The 12,062-nt window shown below is 44.2% G+C and overlaps 1 pseudogene; it reads left to right on the top strand.

Moving 5' to 3' along the window:
• Positions 1 to 4,817: 4,817 nt before the first annotated feature.
• On the top strand, positions 4,818 to 11,803 carry LOC135978655 (paired amphipathic helix protein Sin3a-like; annotated as a pseudogene).
• The last annotated feature ends 259 nt before the right edge of the window (positions 11,804 to 12,062 follow it).

Raw genomic sequence — 12,062 nt, 5'->3', positions numbered from 1 at the left:
TCGGTAGCTTTGGCACAGCTTTCTTTCTCTTCTCTTTAGGTCATTCCAAATGAAACTGTTCAATGGCAGGTGCATAATTGATGCTTCCTTTTATTAGTACATAGAGGCTGAAATATATTTCTGTTAAAAATCTGAAGAATGACATTCACAGAGTGTTAAATGATTGACACTCCAAATGGAACTCAGCACAGCAATTATTTGCCTATGCTAAGATTTATCGCTTTCTTTTGTAGTAATGCTGTCAATTGTGTACCTCCCACCCATGGAAAATCTTATTTCCTGAAGGAAGCATTTTAGTAGCCTGTAACTTCTTGTGAAAAGATGCAATACTGTATAGGAAGCAGATGAAATATAGGTAGATTAGAATAAGCAGATGTGGAAATATTAAACCATTTCTCAAGTGCCTCCTGTTTTACGTGCACAGCGTTACAGAAGTATTAAGTTCTTGTTTTGGTTCACTTAAATGTTCGGGTAAGTGGACACTTAAAACACTGCAGCTGTGCTGATGTAGTGCTTAAGTGAAGAAACTCCTATGCCAACGGGAGAGCTTCTCCCATCAGCTTAGTTAATCCACCTCCCCAAGACGTGATAGCTGTGTTGATGGGAGAAGCTCTCCCGTTGACATGACGCTGTCTACACAGGGGATTAGGTCGATGTAACTGCATTGCTCAGTGTGGATTTTTCACACCCCTGAGCAACATAGTTACACCAATATAGGTCTGTAGTGTAGACCCGACCTTTATTTCCAGAAAGTAATATTGTACTATGGCTAACACATTTTCCCCTTCATCTGGATGTTGTCTTGGAGACCACCCTGGCAACAATCAGAGTCTTAGAGGCAATCCAAAGAAACTCCCCGCTTGTCTGCTGAGGAGCAAGCCAAATTCCAGCTGGACAACACTCTGGGTGGCACGTCGGAGGTGATCCATCGCAAGGCGCTGCAGAGGATATATGCTGACAAAGCGGCCGACATCATAGACGGGCTGAGGAAAAATTCATTTGTTGCCGTTCCTATTGTGTTGAAATGGTACTTCCCAGGTTTCGGCATTATTACTTGTGTTTGAGTAAAACTCATCGTATGCTAGGCACTATCCAAACGTATAATACACACAGAGGCTCCAGTTGAGGAAAGCATACAGTCTGAGAAATGCAGATGCTTTTTATGTTCTAATAAGTGGTTGCGTTTCATAGTACCCAGCTACTATTGTGTCTAGTAAAGCCAAAACATCACTGGCCCTGCTGGCAGGATAAGGATTTTTTATTTTTCCTACCCAAGATAGGGCAGTCTTGAGTTCAAAAATCAAGCTGGGGTGGGGTTCTGTATTGTCAGTTTTGGACACAACTGAGTTTGATCCCATTATAAATCCCATCTGTGAAAGTGAAAAAGACTTTGAAGTGTAGAGTCTGTATTGGATTCAGGTTCCAACTCAAAAATTACTGTGTTCTACTGCCAGCCTCCTGGTCAGAAAAAGGAAGTGAGTGCACAATATTGAGGGAAGAAGGAGGATCTGGGGAACTACAGGCCAGTCAGCCTCACCTCAGTCCCTGGAAAAATCATGGAGCAGGTCCTCAAGGAATCAATTATGAAACATTTAGAGGAGAGGAAAGTGATCAGGAACAGTCAGCATGGATTCACGAAGGGGAAGTCGTGCCTGACTAACCTAATTGCCTTCTATGATGAGATAACTGGCTCTGTGGATGAGGGGAAAGCAGTGGATGTGTTATTCCTTGACTTTAGCAAAGCTTTTGATACGGTCTCCCACAGTATTCTTGCCGCCAAGTTAAAGAAGTATGGGCTGGATGAATGGACTGTAAGGTGGATAGAAAGCTGGCTAGATCGTCGGGCTCAACGGGTAGTGATCAATGGCTCCATGTCTAGTTGGCAGCCGGTTTCAAGCGGAGTGCCCCAAGGGTCGGTCCTGGGGCCGGTTTTGTTTAATATCTTTATTAATGATCTGGAGGATGGTGTGGACTGCACTCTCAGCAAGTTTGCAGATGACACTAAACTAGGAGGCGTGGTAGATACACTAGAGGGTAGAGATCGGATACAGAGGGACCTAGACAAATTAGAGGACTGGGCCGAAAAAAACCTGATGAGGTTCAACAAGGACAAGTGCAAAGTCCTGCACTTAGGACGGAAGAATCCCATGCACTGCTACAGACTAGGGACCGAATGGCTAGGTAGCAGTTCTGCAGAAAAGGACCTAGGGGTCACAGTGGACGAGAAGCTGGATATGAGTCAACAGTGTGCTCTTGTTGCCAAGAAGGCTAACGGCATTTTGGGCTGTATAAGTAGGGGCATTGCCAGTAGATCGAGGAACGTGATCGTTCCCCTTTATTCAACATTGGTGAGGCCTCATCTGGAATACTGTGTCCAGTTTTGGGCCCCACACTACAAGAAGGATGTGGAAAAATTGGAAAGAGTCCAGCGGAGGGCAACAAAAATGATTAGGGGTCTGGAGCACATGACTTATGAGGAGAGGCTGAGGGAACTGGGATTGTTTAGTCTCCAGAAGAGAAGAATGATGGGGGATTTGATAGCAGCCTTCAACTACCTGAAGGGGGGTTCCAAAGAGGATGGAGCTCGGCTGTTCTCAGTGGTGGCAGATGACAGAACAAGGAGCAATGGTCTCAAGTTGCAGTGCGGGAGGTCCAGGTTGGATATCAGGAAAAACTATTTCACTAGGAGGGTGGTGAAACACTGGAATGCATTACCTAGGGAGGTGGTGGAGTCTCCTTCCTTGGAGGTTTTTAAGGCTCGGCTTGACAAAGCCCTGGCTGGGATGATTTAGCTGGGAATTGGTCCTGCTTTGAGCAGGGGGTTGGACTAGATGACCTCTTGAGGTCCCTTCCAACTCTGATATTCTATGATTCTATGATTCTATGAGGGGGGGCCAGAGACCACTCTCTTGAATAATAGTTATAACGGGCAATTTCAACTCCCCACATATAAAATGTCAACCTCTGGAGAAGGTGAGGAGAAGGAGTTTTTCAATATTTTAAATGATTGCTTCTTGTAATAGCTAGTCTGTAGCTACACAAGAGGAGAGGTTATTGATTTAGCCCTGAATAACACTTAGATTCTGAATCAAGAAATAACTATGGTCAAACCATTGAGTGGTAGCGATCACAATATATATCAGTCCAGCATCCTTGGTGGAAGGGATCATACCAAAAATTAGTACTGTGATATGAGACGTAGGAAAGTGGAAGCTAAGTCAAAAGTTGGACACTTTTACAATCTTTAAAGCATAGGTTCCTGATCTATAGACTACAGGTCGTCAATGTGGTCTTGAATAGAAAGAGAGGTGGTTGACAGAATCTTCTTATACAGCCTCAATCTCTGCTATGAATTGAAGCAAATATGCCATTACTGTATATTGAAAAACTAACAAATCCCCCACCTAGCTGGAATTCTGTGTAGTGGTCACCCTATCTCAAGAAGGACATCTCAGTAATAAAGGACTCAGAAATGAGCATGGGGGGGAAGATGAGGCATGGGAAGACTGTGAGAAGTGATTGATGGTAATGAGACTGTTTAGGTTTGAGAGATAGTGGTATCAGAGGCATTTTTACAGAGGTATACAAAATCTGATTGCTGCTGCTATTTACCTTTTCATATACGGACAAGGGGATATGAAAATGTGAAAATGAAAGGCAGGAAATGTAAAATTGATGAAAGGAAGTTCTCTCCTCTAGTACCATCTGTGTAGGACGTTTTCTCTTGTGTCTTAGAACCTTAGCACAAGACTTTCCGAACTTCCTTAGCTCTTCCTTTTTTTACCCTTGAGGGCAGCCATGGTAGAGTGGAATAAGAGCCAACCCCCTAGTGGTTACCACGTGTCACTCTTGAGTTTAAGTGCTGTCTTCCACCCAGTTCCTTGTTGAGCATGGTCAGTGAGCTGTAAAGAGAAGGTGGAAATTGAACTACAGTATTCAAAGAATGTGCGGAATGTGCCCCTACTAAACCGGCTGAAGGGGATAGTCCATAAATGAATGGAAACTAACCTTTGTGTTCTTTATAGCTTCTCTGTCCTCCTGGCTGGTTCTGGATTTACACAGCAAGAGGCTACAACAGCATTTTGATGGAACCGTGTCATCATACTTTTCCACTTTCCCGATACATCTCTAACAATGTAGAACAAAGGATAATTAGAAATGAAAGTAATTCCCTTTAGCATTGTAGTTGCAGATTGTCAGATCTTTATTATGGCGGCTCCCCAATGTCCCCGTCAGAATTGGGGCCCCGTTATACAAATGCAGAAAGAGAACTCATGTCCGGAAGGACTTGCTTTTATGTTGCATCATGTTGAGGACATCTGCAGTCTCTAGCAGGTTCTCTACTGAGGCAGGGCATAATGTGAGAACTAGACGTAAAGAAACGAGAGATGAAAGGAGAGGGGTAAGACTATGAGAAGGTGCTCTTAGACACCAGGGTATGGACATGGTATGAAAACTAGATTAGAGGAGGGATATAGGTTTGCGAAGGGACTGCCAAGTAAGAGGTACTTCTGGGATCTGTGTGCTTCTAGACTCCTGGAATGTTCAGCAGTTATATCTCTGCAAAGTTCCCATGTCTTATCAAAAGTATGTAGGCTGCCTAGATGTAAATTGTGATTCCTTAATCCTCAGTGAAGAGAAAGAGCTGTTTTTTCCATTATATCAAGATGTGAGAGGTCGAGGGTTGTCTGATTCCCAACTTGTGGTGTTTTTCCTTTAAACATGATCAAGTTGGTTACAGTGCACTCTTTGTGAAGTGACAGAATGGACTTCTTTCTTCTAGGCTAGGTATAAGCTGGCTAAGAGGTTCAGAGTTTTGTGTATGCCTGTGTTGCATGGGGTGAAAAGAATATCTAGTTACAGGACCATAACAAGTATCAGAGAAGTTTGAGAGCTCTGAAATGTCTGGCAAGTGGTTAAATCCATGTATTAAATAAATTATGGGATGTCACAGATACCAGGGACTCTTTGGGGCAGCTGGTTACAACAGTTGAGATTTCTGTTATTTGTAACTTCTCACAAAGCAGAATTCTGGGATATTGACAATGAACCCAGACCCAGTCCTGGGACTCTGTAGGAGGTATACGGGGGGGAAAAAAAAAGTTTGGTTTATGTTCTGTTGAATGCCCTCATCATCACCCTGGTTAGTGGGGTATAGCCATGCATTTGTGGCCTATTTAACCTTCTGTAAAATAACATAGCCACAAAACCAATCTAAAGATTCATGGCCATTCCTGGAGAATTTTGCTATGCACGTTGTACCTCATTTGAAGTCCTTCTGAAACTTTCTGCTGTTTCAGTGGGCAATGGGCACTGAGCAGAAGCCTTACTGCCTCCAGCTTGTCTGGTCTAGGTTTTTATCCTACACCCATCAATGTGGTATCTTAGCATCTCGTAGCTTCTGTTTTGTTTTTTGTTGCTGCTAAGGTTAAAGATGAAAGAGGAAGAGTGGCGAGAAGCCCAGAGAGGATTCAACAAGGTCTGGAGGGAGCAGAATGAGAAACATTACCTGAAATCCCTGGATCACCAGGGCATCAGCTTCAAACAGAATGACACCAAGGCCCTGTATGCAATATGTGTAGGCCCTTAACACCAGAACTTGGGTTGTTGTGATGGATAATGTGAACTCTGGCCCTTCCCCCATAGGGTTTGGGGTTGTAATGAAAGAGGAAATCCAGTTCACTGGCAGTGCTTTGTACAAGGGTCTTAAAGACGTGGTAAGTTGCATATGTGAGACTCACCCATGCACTGTGTATTTTGTCTTCCTCCCTCAGAGGCAAGAGCAGGCATCAGAAGATAATGCTGGAGTACCCATAGGCCCATACCTGTCACTAGCCTGAGGACAGGCAAATCCTGGAGGATGCTGCTTCTCTTTATCATCCACCACGTGAAACAGCAGACAGGAATTCAGAAAGAGGACAAGTACAAAATCAAGCAGATCATGTACCATTTCATTCCGGACATGCTGTTTGCTGGGTGGTGCGAGCTCTCAGACGTGGAGGAGGAAATGGATGTGGATGAAGCCACTGGTGCTGCGAAAAAGCACAACGGAGTTGGGGGCAGCCTCCCTAAAGCCAAGCTGCTGTTCAGCAACACAGCGGCCCAGAAGCTACCCGGGGGGGGAGGGGCGGAGGGGGGATGAAGTGTACAACCTCTTCTATGTCAACAACAACTGATACATCTTCATGCGGCTTCACCAAATCCTATGCTTGCTGCTGCTGAGGATTTGCACCCAGGCTGAGCGGCAAATCGAAGAGGAGAACCGGAAAAGGGAATGGGAGCGGGAAGTGCTAGGCATAAAATGAGACAAGAATGACAGCCCAGTGTGTGGATCTGGTACTTGATCTGTTTCCTGGTGTCTTGAGGAATCTGTGTTCCTCCCTCTCACCTGCCTTTAGGTCTTGTCTCTGTAAAATCCGGTACCTGCATTTTGGTAGTTTCCAAAATGTGAAATATAAGGATGCTGGTGGGTACTGAATGTAGCACAGCATGTTATCAAGGAGGAGATCTCTAGACCTGACCCTGGGGCTTGGAACATCCTACTTCATGGGGCTGTGGGGGAGAGGCGTGGTATTTTGTATTGCTTTAACACCCCTTGCCAGCTGAATTTCTTAATTTTGGGTTGTGCTATTTTTCTACCTCATGAATTTACAAGTTACAGGATAAAAATCTTCTCTTGCCCCAAGCTTGTTATAAAATATCTCAGAGGAGGAGTCAGCCCCTGGCAATTGACAAAGCAGTCCGTTTTGGCTCTGGTATTAAAAAGTGTGTCTCCTTTTAAACTGGTGTTCAAATGATTTACCGACTAAAGAAAGCAGGGCAGGCCAAACCCAAGTAAGTCCAGGCAGTCCTATGTAGACCAGTAAAGAGCCTCCTTGATCTTCCATTTTCTGTTACAATGTTCGTGTAATCTGAGTGGTCTCAGCAAATATATGTATTTAGAATTCTCCAAGGGCTGGTTTCCTTAGTGGTGATAATGCTACAGTACTAAACTGCCTATGGCTGCCTGTTTCCGGCCAGCTAAAACCGGAGTAAAGTAGCTAATTTGGATTGAAGCAAAGGAGGAAGTGTGGACAGTCTTTGTTGGCCTTGAGGGATGCAGAGGTGTTTGAACCTATAACAATTAAAAACAAACAGAAAACACAGAGAACTTTTCAAATTCCCTTTAAATTGGCATTGTTCCTTAACCAGTATTTTTAAAAACTTTATTTTCATCTTCCCTTGATGCCTATACCGCAGTGATGAGTGTTAGTTCAAAACTGGGTGTACCCTGAATGGCTTTTTTCATTTTCCTCCCCCTTTTACTATGTTTCTGCTACAGCCCACAAAACCTTTTAGAAGCTACATTAGCACATTCAGCTTGGAAAGGTGGTAACTGTCTGTGTAGCTTGCTCTGGATAAGGTGCTGGAGAAACAGGAGACCTGGGTTCTAGTTCGAGCTCTGCTACTTAGCTACTATGTGACCTCAGGCAAGTTGCTTCCCCCAACCCCCTTGGTCTCTGTTTTACATTCTTCAAGGCGGGGCCTAGTTGGTTGTGTGTCTGAATGGTGGCAAGCACAGAGGGGTCGCAGATATAGTTTGGGACCTCTGGGTGCTAGTGAAATACAAGTTAATAATAATGTGCAATGCGTATATTTCATAAGAGCCTTAGGACATATCTGCGTTCATATCTTTTTGGTGAGGTCTCTGCTTTAATGGTGTGCATAATGTTGTTTTGGTAGCAAGAACCTCTTTAGTTCTCTTTAGTTCTGAGAATTTTACCACCTCTGCCCTCCTCCGTGAGGCCTCTGACGGGTTACAGACCTGGCATTAATTTGAAAAGCTCTCATTTAAAGTCTTACAACGTTGTTCCTCATTTTATTGACCATTCTGGTAATTCATCAATTTGTCTGAGACCTTCAACATGTGGCCCTTTTGCTCCCAGAACTCATAGTGGGCCTGTAGGAACTGCCTTTGAGGGGTGTTACAATGTAGTTCATGTTACACCTTCTCTTCCTTTAGTGGATATTGATGTGGAGGATTACTACCCAGCTTTCAGAGGGGTAGCCGTGTTAGTCTGTATCAGTAAAAACAACGAGGAGTCCTTGTGGCACCTTAGAGACTAACACATTTATTTGGGCATAAGCTTTTGTGGGCTATAACCCACTTCATCAGATGCATGGAGTGGAAAATACAGTAAGCAGGTATAAATATACAGCACATGAAAAGATGGGAGTTGCCTTACCAAGTGCAGACTGTCCTCCACTGTGCAAGAGATGCCTAGTGTCAGGTGGGACCATATTTGAAGTGTTCTCTTGCTCTTAGAAAACCTGAAGCATTTGTAAACACAAGGACCAAAACTGTAAGGACTCTTGGAAAAGGTTCTGTATTTCTTTTGAATAACAACTTGCTTCTGGATTTCACACACGCTGGCTGGCTCTTGAAGCTGGTATATTTGTGGTTTTCAGCTGCTTGTTGTCACTTGAACTCTGTAAGCCCAAGTGTCGACTCTCACATGCTGGCTACCTCGATGATCCAATTTCTATGGAGAATTGTTAAGCACAAATTAGAGTATAAAGACAGGGCTAAAAACAAGTTCTTAATTTCAGTTTTGACAGGAAATCGGCAGTCAACCGGCTCTTTATTTAAATTTGGGAATATAATTAATATTTAGAATTTGATTTAATTATTTTTAATTTCCCCTCCACAAACAACCAACTAATCAACCTTTGGATTTGGTGTAGCGATTCCATGGCAAGAGAACTGCCTAACAAGCCCTTCCCGCGTACCTCGATGGTCTAAATCTTTGCCAGCTGTCAGGCATTTCCTTCATAATGCTCACTTAAAGGTTATTAATCCGTACTTACTTTGTATGTGTAACTGTACTTTGCCAGCATCATTGTTTATTTTAAAGGACACAATGTTTTCCAATGGGTGTAGTAGTAATTCACAGTAGAAGAGGCTACTATGTTCATAACCTAAATAATTGTTTTTAGTTTTAAAACTTAGATGGCTAGAATTTTTTTTTTGCTGTGGTTTGACCAGGCAGAGGTTTGAAGCAGGAATTTTGAAGGGTATGTTCATTTCTAATCTGCATTGATGGACATATTCTTTAGCTGGTTCTGAGACTTGCGTGGTGCATAGTGGAGAAGAACTGGAAATCTGACCAATTCTGCCACAGCGTATATGTATGCAGGGGAGATAAAATAGTTTCTCATCAATTATAGCTTTTGACATAAGTGTTTGCATGCAAACATGTAAGTCTAGAAGTGCAGGCAAATGATGAAGGCTCAGCCTGGCTTGTTTTGATTAATGTCAAACTCTGCTTGTTGCCACATGGAGAAGTTTATTTTGGAGATTTTCTTAGTGTTCTCTTTTGTCTACGGCCTGACTGCAGAAGGCAGGTTGTCCATAGTGCACACTAGTGCAAAGCCCTCTGACTGACTTGGGTTGGGGAGAGGGGGCTACTGCAGTATACAGTGCACCAAGTCCAGAGGCATTTAAAACCACTTCACTAACTCCTCTTCTCTGTGTCCTTCCTGCTCCCAGCTTCAGCACACAGTGAGCGATGAGATCTGCATGCAGGTGACAGAGCTTTACCTGTCGGAGAATAGCAACGGAGCTACCGGAGGCCTGCTGTCCTCACAGTCATCTCGGGCCCTTGTGGAGGCCAAGTACCAGCGCAAAGCCGAGCAGCCCATGTCAGACGAGAACTGTTTCAAGGTAAAAACCATATCTGCCTGCAGTGACGCTTGGAGGAGGACTCCTGGAGGAGCTTGCTGAGAGAGGAGGGGAAGTACGAAGGCTCGCTGAGAAAGGAGAATGGGCTCAGCTTTTCATTTTACGTAACTCTCCAAATATCCCAAGGACCTCTGGACACCTGTGTGCTCCGCAGCTCTCCTAGAGCTTGAGAGGGCGACCTGATTGTGCATTCTAGCCTGGTGGAGCTGCCGAGTACCTGCTCTGTGACTGTTGGTCTTAATATAGCCCTTGGCGGGGCTTGCATCCATCCAGACAGGAACTGTAGAACGAACAGGAAAAACAGAAGAATATTTCTATAAAGAGTTCCTCGGAAATGGGACATTTGCAAGGAAGATGGAAAAATACGTATCCTGAAGGAAAGCTGGGATTTGTCCCTGTATTTCTCAGTGTCCCAAAGCCAGAGTAATACTGTATTGAGTGATTGCTGCCTCTAGGCTTTTAATCTCTGTCTCTCCCTCCCTCCCGTGGGGTGGGTCACTGACGCTTTCCGCCTTTTTCTCCATCTCATCCATTGTAGACTGTAACGGTCTCTTACTAATATTTGTCACCTCTGCGTTAAATAAACCTGACTCTCAGTTCAAATCAAATTCATACTTCTCGTCGCTGTGAAATCAGAAGTGGCCGGGCCCATCTTGAACTAGTGAAATTCATTGATAATGGCTTTGATATTTATAGGGCGTCTCTGTGTTCCCGATGAGAGTCTCAAAATAAGCAGGGAAGCAAAGAATTGAAACTGCACAAATTGATCAGAAAACAGCATGCTGCTAAAAGGGGTCCAGCTCCTTGCTTTGCCTTTATAAACATCCCAATTTCGAGCAAACTCTGTGGGTAACAGAGAGATTTTTTGTGATCGTTAATAAAATACCAACTGTTCACTGCAGCAATTCATGCTTTTTTCTTCCACCTCTCTTTAAGTATGTCATGGTTCTCTATCCAGGAATTCTCTTCTGCCCATATATGTAGAATAATTTCTTTATCCTTTTACACTCTGTTAGATTAGCTCCTTAGTGATCTAGAACTTTCCACTCATTGTCAAAACTCCTTCTGTGTTCAGATTGTGTAACTGGGGCTAGTATCCTACCGTTGTTCCCAGCAGAGTGGAAGGCACAGTATTATGCTGGAGAGTTGCATAAAGTTTATTGGATTTATTTTTCTGAATAATTGGTTACTAAGTCTCCTTCCGCATTCTGCTTTGTAGCTGATGTTCATTCAGAGCAGAGGCCAGGTCCAATTAACCATCGAGCTGCTGGACACCGAAGAGGAGAACTCGGATGACTCCGTAGAGGCAGAGGTAAGAGCCGATTGTCCTTGGCGTTCAGCTGCAGCTATTAAGAATGTAAAGTTTAAATGGGGGTATAACTGGATGAAGATGGCAGAGCTGTCAGTGTTTCAGATGCTATAGTTTATGACCTGCTTCTCGTCCTACAGGACACATTCATTCTGTGACACAGTGCACTCAGTGAATTGGGTTGAACAAGCCTTGTTGGCATCTCTTATTAAGAATTTCAAAAACCAGACAGTGCAGGTGCATATAGGGGGAGGGATAGCTCAGTGGTTTGAGCATTGGCCTGCTAAACCCAGGGTTGTGAGTTCAATCCTTGAGGGGGCCACTTAAGGGTCTGGGGCAACAATCAGTACTTGGTCCTGCTAGTGAAGGCAGGGGGCTGGACTCAATGACCTTTCAGGGTCCCTTCCAGTTCTGTGATCTAGGTATATCCATCCATGGGGGGAGAGTGAGTGGGACCTGTGTGAAATATATGGAGTCTCCAAAGGTTGCTTTTCTTTCATCCACTTCCAACCAAACCCCTTCAGAGTTGGGTTTGAATTGTTTGATTTGGCAGATGTTGGTTAACCCCTTGTGTTCTGTGCCCAATTTCAGCGTTGGTCAGACTACGTAGAGCGGTACGTCAACTCTGATTCTACCTCTCCCGAACTTCGGGAACACCTGGCCCAGAAGCCGGTTTTCCTGCCAAGGTGAGTGAACAAGCTGTGGCTGTGAAAAGTGACACACAGACCACAAGTACCCATGTCAGCAGAGGGAGAAAATCTTACTCCTTCACAGTGTTGGCTATTGCAGTCTCTTGTTTGTTTTTAGTACTCTGCCACTTTAGAAGACATTAACCTGGGAGTAGCATATAGAGACACAGTGCTGCTGTTTATTCCAAGAGCCCACCCTGGGCTCCTGCTCTCCAGTGACTGAGAGAGAGCATAGTCCACAGGCTGCAGAGAGGTCAGGGTTTGGGGAGTCACCAGCCCCGTTTTTTTTTTTTGGCAATCCTGCCTTTGCTTCCAATAGCCCTCTAGCTGAGTGCAGAAGGTG

The sequence above is a fragment of the Chrysemys picta genome, unplaced genomic scaffold (genome assembly GCF_011386835.1).
Source record: "Chrysemys picta bellii isolate R12L10 unplaced genomic scaffold, ASM1138683v2 scaf361, whole genome shotgun sequence".
Classification (NCBI taxonomy): Eukaryota; Metazoa; Chordata; order Testudines; family Emydidae; genus Chrysemys; species Chrysemys picta.
The sequence above is the reverse complement of the archived record's forward strand: the minus strand, read 5'-3'. Positions and strand labels throughout refer to the sequence as shown.